Source organism: Narcine bancroftii, chromosome 2 (genome assembly GCF_036971445.1).
Source record: "Narcine bancroftii isolate sNarBan1 chromosome 2, sNarBan1.hap1, whole genome shotgun sequence".
NCBI lineage: Eukaryota > Metazoa > Chordata > Chondrichthyes > Torpediniformes > Narcinidae > Narcine > Narcine bancroftii.
The window spans coordinates 24,127,974-24,139,825 of record NC_091470.1 but is presented as its reverse complement, the minus strand read 5'-3'; the positions used below and the strand labels follow the sequence as shown (position 1 = coordinate 24,139,825).

The window sequence follows — 11,852 nt, the reverse complement described above, 5'->3', positions numbered from 1 at the left end:
TTGGATGGAGCACAAAAAAGATTTATTATGATAGCCTTAGCTGTAGCAAAAAAATGTATTATGTCAACCTGGAAATCAGAAGAGAGCCTGAGAATACAGCAATGGTACATGGAAATGAATAAATGTATTCCATTGGAAAAAATAACATATAATTTAAGAAATAACATCACAGTATTCGAACAAATTTGGGAACCATACATGGAACACAACAGAGAAGTCCTACTGCGGAGCCCCCACCACCTAAAATGACAGAAGGAGAAGAAGACGAAATGAACTGACCCAGTATGTAAAAGTAGATGACACAAATTTTCTTGTTTATTTTCATTGTGTGACGACATTGTTTAATGGGTTTAATGTATCAAATAGGTTGAACGTTGAGTGGGTGGGGAGCGGGGTGGGAAGGAGGGAGGGAAGGGAGGGGGGAAAAGGGAGAAAATGACACTGTATATTCAAGAGGGAAAGGCTTATGTGTATTTTGGTCAATATGGTTCATAGTGTGAAAAAAAAATTAAAAAGAGAGAATTAAAACAAATAGGTTACACAATATTAAAACATTTAGAATTCAGAATGCCACTTGGAATAATATAAATTGGAATGATTAATTCAATTTATCTTAATATTAATGATGCAACACGGTCAAAACCCAATTGCACTCAATCACCCTACTAATCCCATGCATCCATGGAATGTGGAAGTAAGCTGGAGCACCTGGAGAAAACCCATGTGGACATGGGGAGGACATAGAAACTCCTTACAGACAGCACCAGATTCAAACTCGAGTCACTCTGATGCTGTAATAGAAGTGTCTTCATTGCCATCCAAGTTGATATAGACTTAGACAATCCAGGAATGATCCTTGTGACACACCACTGGTCAGAGGTCTCTAATCAAATTAACAACCCCCCTCAGCTACTACCTTCTGATTCCTATCATCAAGCCAATTCTGTACCCAATTGGCCAACTCTCATTGTGTCCCATTGTTTGATGTACTTTTCAGACCAGCCTTCACACATAACCTTGTCATTGGTCTCCAGCCTTGGTCTTTTAGGTTTCTTGCACTCCTTTCTCTCTCTGCTCCTCTTCCTATGTGTTGTAAAGTGACTAGAAAAAAACAAAGAGAACATTGGCGTGTTCAAGTGAGAATGGATTGCTTGTGTATAGGGAAATAAGGACAGAGAACATTAAACTAATGGGATTACTCCTCTCAGAGCTGGTCTGGATTTAATGGGCTGAATTTCTTCCTTCTGCATCACCTCAAGTATCAGATTTAGGATATAACTAATAGATTTACTCCCCTACAAGCTGGCACAGACCCATTGGGTTAAGTGGTCTCTTTCTGGATCACTGTAATAGAAGATAAAACAATTATGAAGATTCATTGTTGGTGACCTGGATCACATTGGTCACAAATTGCCAACTATTAATGATGGATGTTCTAACTCTCAATAAATTTCTCAGCCCAGCCAAAGGATGTAGGCAAGTCAATTATTAGTATTAATCTTGCTGTGACTCATGGTAACAGGACAATGTTCGTTATTGGAGATTGAGCCTGATTTTTTCCAAACTCATAAAGCCTCTGGGTGGTGAATACAGCTTTCTAATATCTGGTAGTGTGTTGAATCTACCCATTGTGCTCACAGTGCAGTCAACTAATTAGGAAAGCAGGAAACTTAACAAAGAGCTAGCAATGACGAGGTCAACATGACAGGTGGCAGGAATCCCAGTACTGGTCTTTCCATTTACAGCCATAAGGAATAAGGAGATTTGGGATCAAACAAAGAAGTGCGAGACAAAAATGGACTGAAGGCAAAAATATAAAGAGGAACCTTCACCATGGTTAAATCTTCTCATTGCTACCTTTGGGCAGAGGGTACAGAAGCCTGAATACCAGCATTTCTAGATTCAAAAACAGCTTCTTTCCATCAGCTACCAGACTCTTGAATCTCTCTTTGTACACAAATCACAGACTACTCCAACAGTACAAAAGGATTGTTTGCACTTTTGAAAGTCACTTTTTTTGCATTAGAATTACTGTGAATATTTATTATTTATCTCATGTATCAATTGTCTCTTTTAATTTAATTCAGTTGTTTACTTTTATAGGTTTTCTTTACAAGTAACTGATCGGCCGTAACAATTGTGATGCAAGTGTAAATTGTACAATTACAAGGGAGGCACGATTAGCGTAGCGGTTAGCGCAACACTCTGACAGCGCTGGCAACTGGGACCAGGGTTCGAATCCCATGCTGTCTGTAAGGAGTTGGTATGCTCTCCCTGTGTCTATGTGGGTTTTCCCTGAGGACTCTGGTTTCTCCCACCATTCAAAACATAACGGGGGTTTTGGGTAAATTGGGTTTAATTGGATGTCACAGGCTCGTGGGGTTGAAAGAAACTGTTACCATGCTGTATGTCTAAAAAAAATTTGAAAACTATCAGTTCAGTTCAGCTTATTGTCTAAATACGAAAATGCCTAACCCACATGCCTTTCTATTTCCATATTTCTTTGTGAAATTATATATTACCATTGTACTAATTAGCTGATGTTCAGTGAAATGAGGGGGGGGGGGGCAGGGAAGAGCATTGATCTAGTTGTCTGTTTATTAAGATTCCTGCCTGTGAGCACATCCAACCCTTAATGTTTGACCCAAGTCTGCAGGAATTAAAGTTTAATCTCTAAGGTACTCGTGCAGGCAGCAGGTCGATGATTAAGATGGAGGAAAATGCAAGAATTCTTCAAAAATTTGTGACTTAGTGATTCCAAAGCAACTCAACTCCTTCCATGTAGACTCTCGAAAATGCAAGAATTCTTCAAAAATTTGTGACTTAGTGATTCCAAAGCAACTCAACTCCTTCCATGTAGACTCTCGAACTATAGCAGTGAACCAGCAATGAAACAGGCCTCTTGGTCCAACTCATCCATACTAACCAAGGTCCCTGCCTGAGCTGGTTCCATTTGCCTGTGTTTGGGCTGTATCTCTCTTAACCTTTCTTATCCATGTATTTGTCCAAATGTGTTTTAAATGCAGCACTGAAGCCAATGCAGAATTTCTAATAGGTTCTAATAATTATGACTACCCATTTACTTACTTCATTCATCCATGGATAAATGTAGACATTTATCTGTAAAATACAGTAAACTTTCAATGGTTTTCATTGTTGGCCAACTCCACCTTAGAAATGCTGTATAATTTCTCCTCTTTGCAAAGATCACAGATTTCATGCCAACACTGACCCCATTAATCAGAAAGACAGTTGCAAAACAGGATATTGATTAAATTAGCATGAATGCAGTGCCTAAAATACTAAGCAAAGTTGAATCTGCAATGAAGTAAGACATTGTTCAACTTCTGTGTAAAGACCAATGGTGTCACTAAAATGAAGACAGGTCACAGAAGATGTGCCCTCTTGCAATATTAGGCATCCATTGCAGGACTTATGACTGACATTACCTCAAATCTTGTGGCAAGGTGCAACCATATTGTCATCGTGCCAAAGCTAAGGAATGTATTGTAGGCTTTACTGATGGAGGTCATTTTAAAATAGATCAGGAAACCTAAACAATTCTTAAAGGTATGGATTGAATTAATGATATAAAAAAGTGGTGATGAGTTAGCAAACAGGAGAAAGATTGAAAACTTGGCTAAATGGTGCACCAACAACAACCTCACACTCCACGTTACCAAAAGGGTTGCGTGGTTGGCGTAATGGTTAGTGCAACGCCTTTACAGCGCCAGCAATTGGGACCGGAATGGGATTTGAATCCCATGCTGTCTGTAAGGAGTTTGTACGTTCTCCCCATGTCTGCGTGGGTTTTTTTCCAGGGTCTCCAGTTTCATCCCATCGTTCAAAACGTACTGGGGGGGGGGGTTCTTTAAATTGAGTGGCATGGACGTGGGCTGAAATGGCCTGTTACTGTGCTGTATGTATGTCTAAATTTAAAAACCAAAGAGCTGATTGTAGACTTCAGGAAGGGAAAGGAGGTTTCGATCTACATATTAATAGCTCAGTAGTGAAGAGAGTAGCGACTGCCAAGTTCCAAGGAGTCCAAGTAATGACATCTCCTCACTTGTCAGGAAGGTGCAATAGCGACTGTACTTCTTTTGAAGGCTGAGGTGGGCAAGGCTAATGGCTGGTGGCATGGTTGCTGTAGAGCATCTGATCAGAGGTCAAGCCACAGGATCATTTGTGGCAGAGAGGGTCACTGGGGTTACCCCACTCCCCCAACAACTGGATTTGCCAGGATGGTTGTCAAAAGGTAACTCACAAAATTAGTGAGAACCGCTACTAACCCACTCAAGGCATCTTCCAGAGACCCCCGTCAGGGTAGAGATACAGGAGAATCAGAGCCAGAACCACCGCGTGAGAAACTGTTTCTTCCCACAGGCAGTGAGAATGCTGAACAACTCTGTGAATCTACTATTAATTGAAGAAAAATGTTTATTTATTTTAATATTTTTATATCCGTACCGTGCATATGTATTGTTTGTCTGTTTGTGCATTCAGTTTGTATGTGTGTTTGTGGTGTTTTGCATCGAGGATCGTAGAACACTGTTTTGTTGGGTTGTACTGTTAGGTCTGCTTTGTTCATGAATGAGTGAGTCAAAGGTATATCGTTCACGTTCGTCTCTAAGATAATTTTTTCGGTCATAGTCTAGTGGTTTCACGTCTTTCTCTTTCGTCCTGACTATGTCCAGGCGGGCATGTCTACTCTTCTCCTTCCCGAGTTCTCTTGTGCTACTTCCCTCCCATGGTGGGCTGTATCTCGTTTCCTCATCTGTACTACACTTTTCATCCTTTACTCCTATTACTGTTCCTCCAGCTTTGAGTTCTACTGACAGTGTTGTAGTTATCTTTTCCATTTCTTTCAATACACCTACCATTAATTCTTTTTGTTCCTTACTGATCTGCCCCAGCACATTCACATCTTTGTTTAAGTTTTTAACGTTATCCTGAACCTTTTTCATGTTCCTTTTCTGCGTCTCTAAGTCTTCTTCTATTTTCTTGGATCCTGCGGGGGTCTCGACATCTATTACTCCCCCTTCTATTTTTAGTAAAGGGGCCTGTACCTTGTCTGACGTGTCCCTATTCCCGATGTTCCTGTCATGTCCCAGTGTTTCAATATCTGGATATAAGGGACGTGACTCCTGGGTCCCGTCTGGGGTGTCGGGGTACTTTGTGACTCCACATATGCATAGGGCGGGGGTCTACAAGCTATTTCTACAGGGGCCATAATAGGTGGGTTATCAGGGAGACCAAATTCTTCGAATATAGCTTGGACATCGCGGTACTGCATCTCCTTGTCTCTCATCTTTTTTTGTGCAGACTCTCGATTAAAGATTTTCCTTTCTATGTCCCGTTTGTATAATTGTATAAGACTCACTTATAAATGATTTATTGTCAGAGTACATACATGACATCACATACATCCAGAGACTATGAGAGAGAGAGAGAGAGAGAGAGAGAGAGAGAGAGAGAGAGAGAGAGAGAGAGAGAGAGAGAGCATAGCGAGAGAAAGAGATAGAGAGGCAGATACACAGAGCACGAGAGATAGAGAGAGAAAATGCCTTGCACTGGCCCCACTGGGAGAAAAGTCTTCAGATTAACACTTTCGTTTCATGGTTACACCTTTAAAAGGTTCTCATCCTGTGATCACTGATCTGGATCAGATTGGGTCTCCCACCACTGGGAACCATCACTCCTTCCTTCCCTCCCACCTCGAGTGAGCTACACGTCAGCCCACAATGTCTGCCCTGATCCCACAATGGTGGGGGTGCGGGAAAGAGGGAGGGAGAGAGGATAAAACAGGATCCCATTTGATGCGGAGCTGGAATTGTGGGCACAAAATTAAAACCAAATTGTATTTCTCTGCCCTGCCCCACCTGGGGATTTCAGGGCAGCACCACCACAGGTTGGGATTGGGAGGGGGAGTGGGTGGGAGAGGAGGGTGGGGAGAAGAGAGAGAGGGGGAGAGAAGAGAGAGGGGGGAGGGGGAAAGGAGGGAGGGAGAGAGCAAACCCGGACCCTCCGTGGCTGGAAACTGGAAACAGGCACTTTTCCTTTCCCTTCTGTGTTTTGTTTCTTCCAGCTTATCTAAGACTCTATGTTTTAAAATTTTGTTTCCCTCACCTGTCAGGTACATCTCAGCGCTCCCGGGTAACCACCCCATCTTCCTCCAGCGATCTACACATTTTCGGAGAATTTTTTGTTTCTCCAATGCCACATTACTGGTATTTCGCTTCCCTAACTCCTGATTAATTTCCCTAATAACTTGGTCAAAGGTCTTAGCAGACAATTGTGCAGCCATTGCTGCAGGGTCGCTTCCTAATGCCTCTTTTAATTTAGGTTCTTGTCCGTTTAGGGGGATCTATGTTAACGAAAATTGCTTTTAAAAATGTCTCTTTGCAGGCCGGATGAAAAAAATTTTTTAGTGAAACAGTCTCTAAGTCTGGTCCTCCGGTGGACCTCAGACTGTCCTGTATACTCTGATTGCTCGTCTTCCACTCTCTGTTTTCCCAAAGAGGTCTGAAAGTTAAATTACAACTAGGAAACCAAATTTTTTGGGCTATATTTTTGTCCAGTTTCCCTGTACCAATCTATGAATTTACGTAACTTTATTTCCTTGGTGATGCTGGGAATACCCTCATTTAACTTATCAAAAATACTTCGAATAAACCGGGTGTCTCTTAAGATTCTGTCAACTTTTTTATTGATATCTCCTACCTGATCCGGATACAGCTTTTGCAGCCTTTCGTCGTCGTCCTTGTTCACCAGGCAGGCGTCCCTGAGTACTCTTTTTGTCGTCTCAAGGTCTCTAATGTCCGCTGTGGTATTCCACCACGGCGAATTGGGGAAATAAATTCTTAAGTTTTCAGGTGTGCAAACATTATCATACCTACCGGACATTTATAAGTAAGTCTTTATATACAATTGAGACCAATAAGCCTGAACCTTCGTTTTCTTTCAAAGCCCAACCTTCACGTGGGAGATTTCTCCTCTTAATAACCAGTTTAGGGCAGAAAACTCAGGTCCCCAATTGTTCATAGACCACCTACTCACTCTATTGGACTTTGCAACGACACAATAAAGACTTTTTAAACTCTAGTAGTTTGTCGGCGAAGCACTTATCAAATGACACTCAACCACCTTAAGGACTTTTCTTTTATCTGTAACCACTTACGTGTTACAATCCTGGCAGGTGACAACCTTCAATTATGGTCGTCTAATTTGTCCGATCTCCAGTTCTTACTGACAATCATAAAGATTTTAAAAGAGAGAATTTTGTTAAAACAGGCTTCTCTGGACCTTTTTATCAGCCGGCTGAGATGATTGTCAAGAAAAACAGAAACCGTCGTCCAGTGTCCACTCACCCATCACGTCGGGGTCACCAAATTGTTAGGTCTGCTTTGTTCATGAATGAGTGAGTCAAACACCAGACTGAGTCGAAATCAAGGTTCTTTATTGCCGGATTGTAACACTTGCAACTAACAGTGTTAGTTGCAAGTGTTACAATCCGGCAATAAAGAACAAAGAACCTTGATTTCGACTCAGTCTGGTGTTTGACTCACTCATTCATGAACAAAGCAGACCTAACAGTAATTGTACAATAGGATGATAAATAAATTTGAACTTGAATGCTGTGGTCGGAGAGCAGCAGTGATTATCAAGGATCTACATGACCCAGGATGTGCTGACATCAGGAAAGAGGTATTGATGCCACAAGACTCCTATCTCCAGGTTCTGGAACAGTTGTTACCCCTTCACCATCAAGCTCCTAAACAGACTCTAACTTTACACCGATACCCCATCAATGACTCCAAAAGACTGAAGTTGTGCAAATCTGATATGTTTTTATTTGCAATAGAATGGAGGCACGTCCATGCTGGTCGACTATCCTGAACTGAGGAGGGGGCTGAGGGACAGTTACCTTTATTCCGGTGTCTGTGGGAGGAGCCACAGGTACAGTCGGTCAATGGGTGTGCCCAGACAGGTAAATATCTACATGCAGTGGTTTACCACAAACATGTTATTTATTACTGAATTTTTTTTTGTTTTGATTTTTTTCTTTATTTACATTTCTCTCTTTTGTATATGTATATTTTTTGAGTACAGTTTACAGTTACCAATAAGAAGAAATTCTGCCCCTGGCCCACAGGAAAATGATCTCACAGTTGCATGTGATGTCATGTGTGTACTCTGACAATAAACTTGAACTTTGAGCTTTGAGACAGTTTGTTTGGACACAATATGTTCACGATAATGAGTTTATTGTCATGTACCTTTGTGCACATGCACTCAAATTCTTATTTGGTGCAATTGAATTGCAATGCAGTAAAATTCCTGTTATCCAGAAAAAAAACACAACTGGCAAAAAAAATCATGGAAAATAAATAGGTAAAAAAGGTGAACGTTTAAAATTGGTACCCCCGAGCGGTCAGTCCACCCAACACACTATCTCAAGCAACTGTCACTTAACTAACATCTACCAATCCCATAGGTGCCAAATACTGGGATGGGGTTACTGTATTATACCTAATTGGATTAAAAAGAGACAATAAGTTAAAAACAATAGACAACAAATGTACACAATTATCCTAGTGTTAAAAACATAACAGCAAAAGGGCTGACAGTCCTTTTGTGGTGACGAACCAGTCCCCGATTAGAGTAACGAGGAGGTTCATTCAGGAGGCTAATGGCTTTTGGAAAGAAACTTTCCTTGAACCTAGAGATTCTTGTCTTCAGGTTTCTGTACCTTCTGCTTTCCTTGATATATTTTGTCAAACAATCATAATATTCAATCGACAAAGTCTCATACGAATGTTAGGGGCACCAAAAGGCCATGAATTAATTTCAGCATTGAACTGCAGGATCTTACTTGGGTGATAATTTGTTTAGGATACACTCTGATTTCAAGAATTTCTTTTTAACATGCGGACATTCAGCATGGGTGGTGGGGGGGGGTAAGGGCCCTTTCAGCCCATGAGCCTGTGCTGTCCAATTACACCCAATTGACCTACAACCTTGGTAAGTTTTTGAACAGCGGGAGAAAACCAAAGCACCTGGAGGAAAGCCACATAGACGCAGGGAGAATGTACAAACTATACAGAGAGCGCTGGATTTGAACCTGCATCACTGGTGCTGTAACAGCATTGTGCTAACCGCTCTGCTGCCCATATTGTCAGTTCAATTTCAGAGCCAATCAGAACCATTGTTTGGTGAACTGCCAATAGTGATAGACCTTAACTCACTATTCACAATCAGGAAGTTTGCACTTCCCAAGGTTTCACAGATCCGTAAGAAGGTTCTACATCACTGGGCAAGAATTAATGTTGAATTAGAGGGATTTAAGTGAATGCTGAAGATTCAAGTACAAGAGCATGATCATCTATGTATGTTTTAAGATGGGCTCGGCATTCACATTGACCAATATCCTGAATAGTGCTCATCAACAATCTTGTTTAAAGTGAACACAGTATATTCAATCTCAGCAAAAAGTCTGAGCAAAAGCTACCTGAGACATTGGTTTTTCATCTTGTACGCCATTTACAAGTTTGAATTTCTAGTCCTTTCGAGTCGTAGCAGTAAATTGCAGAATACTTGTAAATAAAGACTGTATTGGAGAATCTTGTTTCCTAACATGGGCAAGTGGGTGATAGGGCAAAGTTGTTTTAAGATTTTATTTTCCAGATGTGCTGCTACAAAGCTTTATTCCCTAGTGTTGAACTATTCGATGTTAATGTACAGTATTATTGGATAATAGCAAATGCCAGAGGACATATGTACAAGGTGAAGGGATGGAAGTTTAGGGATGACATCAGGGGTAACTTTTTTATGCAGAGAGTTGTGGGTGCCCAGAATGCCTTGTTAGGGATAGTGGTGGAGACTGAAGCATTGAAGTAAAATAGGGGGTTATGGGGTAGGGAGGGTTTAGTATTTTTTTTAAAGAATATATGGGTCGGAACAACATCGAGTGCTGTTCTATGATCACTGCATAACACTCTTGCCCAACTTCTGGACAGCAACCATTGGAAATGTTCACTCATTAATGTGCCTTAACCAACATTCTGTTCAAATTTACACAGCTCTTCCACAACCTGTGCCTTCAAAGCACTGGCCGATGGTAATACAAGGGTGTGGCTACATAGTGAAAGTAGATACGGGCTTTATAACCAATGGCTTTGAAAGGATCTGTATACCATGTGAAAAGCCCATCAATCCCCAAGTACAGTGTATGCAATGTAGAAATCCATGCTCAGCCCTGGTTAAGTTATAGGAGGCAATATTTTACCAGATGGAATTGTATTCCTTGGGTCTCAAAAGGTCTGAGAGTTTCCACTCTTTATTCCCTAACTCAGCTCTCCTTTGTTTTCTCAACTTCACATGTCTGGACAATTTAACACGAGGGAGTCTCATTTAAAAGTAAGGGCACTGGATTATAATCCAATGTTCGAGATGCTGCTTTGCCCATCCCATTTCAGTTGACACTGTTAAAACTCAATAGTGGAAAAACTCAGCAGGTCATACTGCATTCTTTATGTAGCAAAGATAAAGATACCAAATCAACAGTTTAGGCTTGAGCCCTTCTTCAAGGTATGAGAAAAATATAGGCAAGCACCCAAATAAAATGGTGGGGGTGGAAGAGCACATGCTCACAGGCAGGAGGTAATAAGTGGATAAGGAAGGGAGGGCACACCAGCAAACTGCGGGAGTGGGGATAGCTTTGTGAATGGAGAGGGAAGAGGGTGGAGAGTTGGAGTTAAGGAGACAGAGGGATGGGGAAAAGAAGTAGAATGGGAAGTAGTCTAACAGAAATCTGAGAAGTCAATGTTCATGGCATCCGGTTGGAAAGTGCCCAGACAGAATATTAGAAGTTGCTCCTCCAGTTTACAGTGGCCTTGGGTTGACAGTGCATGAGGCCATAGACAGACATGATGGTGCAGGAGTGGGGCACAGAATTGAAGTGGTTGGCCACTGGTAGATTCCTGTCATTGACGTGGACAGAACGAAGGTGTTCAGTGAAGCAATCTCCCAGTCTGCGTCCAATCTTTCTGATGTAGAGAAGGCAACAATGGCAGCACAGGATGCAGTAGACAACTCCCACAGATTCACCAGTGAAATGTCACCTCACTTGGAAGGACTATTTGGGACCCCAAATGGTGGTGATGGAGGAGGTGTATGCGCAGGTGTAGTACCTCCTGTGATCTCAGGGAAAGGTGTCAAAGGGGTGGTGCTTGGTGGGAAGGGATGAGTGGACAAGGGAGTCACTGAAGAAGCGGTCCTTACAGAATGAGGAGAGGGGACGACTGGGGAAGGTGCATCTGATGATGGAGTCGTGTAATAGGTGACGGAAATTACGGAGGATAATATGTTGGATGCGGAGGCTTGTGGGCTGGTCGGTGAGGATGAGGGGAATTCTGTGTTGGTTGCATCAAGCGACAGAGGGGCAGGAAATGTAAGAGATGCAGGTAAGGGGAAGCCACGATTCTTGAAGAAAGAGGACATTTTGAAAGGAGAAATGTCTGTAGAAAGTTTGTCTCCAGAGATATAGAGGAGGTTTTGTTGTGACATCAATCAACTAGCTGATCTATCTAATTTCTGCATGCTTCCTCATTATCATCTGTGTATCATCTATGATTCTGCTGACCACCATGTGTCATCAACAAATTTGTAGATGGCATTCAAATTGTGCCTGGCCACACAGTCAAGGGTGTAGGGAGACTAGAGACAGAACTGAATAAAGCAAAGTTATATCCTTTAATTCAAATTAGCATAATTTTATTTTGTTTAAGATAAATTTAGATTGACATTAATACATTTTTCAACTTTACCAATGAAGAACAACTGCTTGTTCATAC

General features: G+C 41.6%; 1 long non-coding RNA gene across 1 annotated transcript; it reads right to left on the bottom strand.

The window, feature by feature from the left end:
* Positions 1 to 555: 555 nt before the first annotated feature.
* LOC138753294 (uncharacterized) lies at positions 556 to 7,425 on the bottom strand. Its single transcript, XR_011351078.1, has 3 exons — positions 7,368 to 7,425; positions 6,721 to 6,821; positions 556 to 1,101 (listed from the first exon to the last, which is right to left on the bottom strand). It is a non-coding gene; the product is annotated as an uncharacterized lncRNA (long non-coding RNA).
* Positions 7,426 to 11,852: the final 4,427 nt, after the last annotated feature.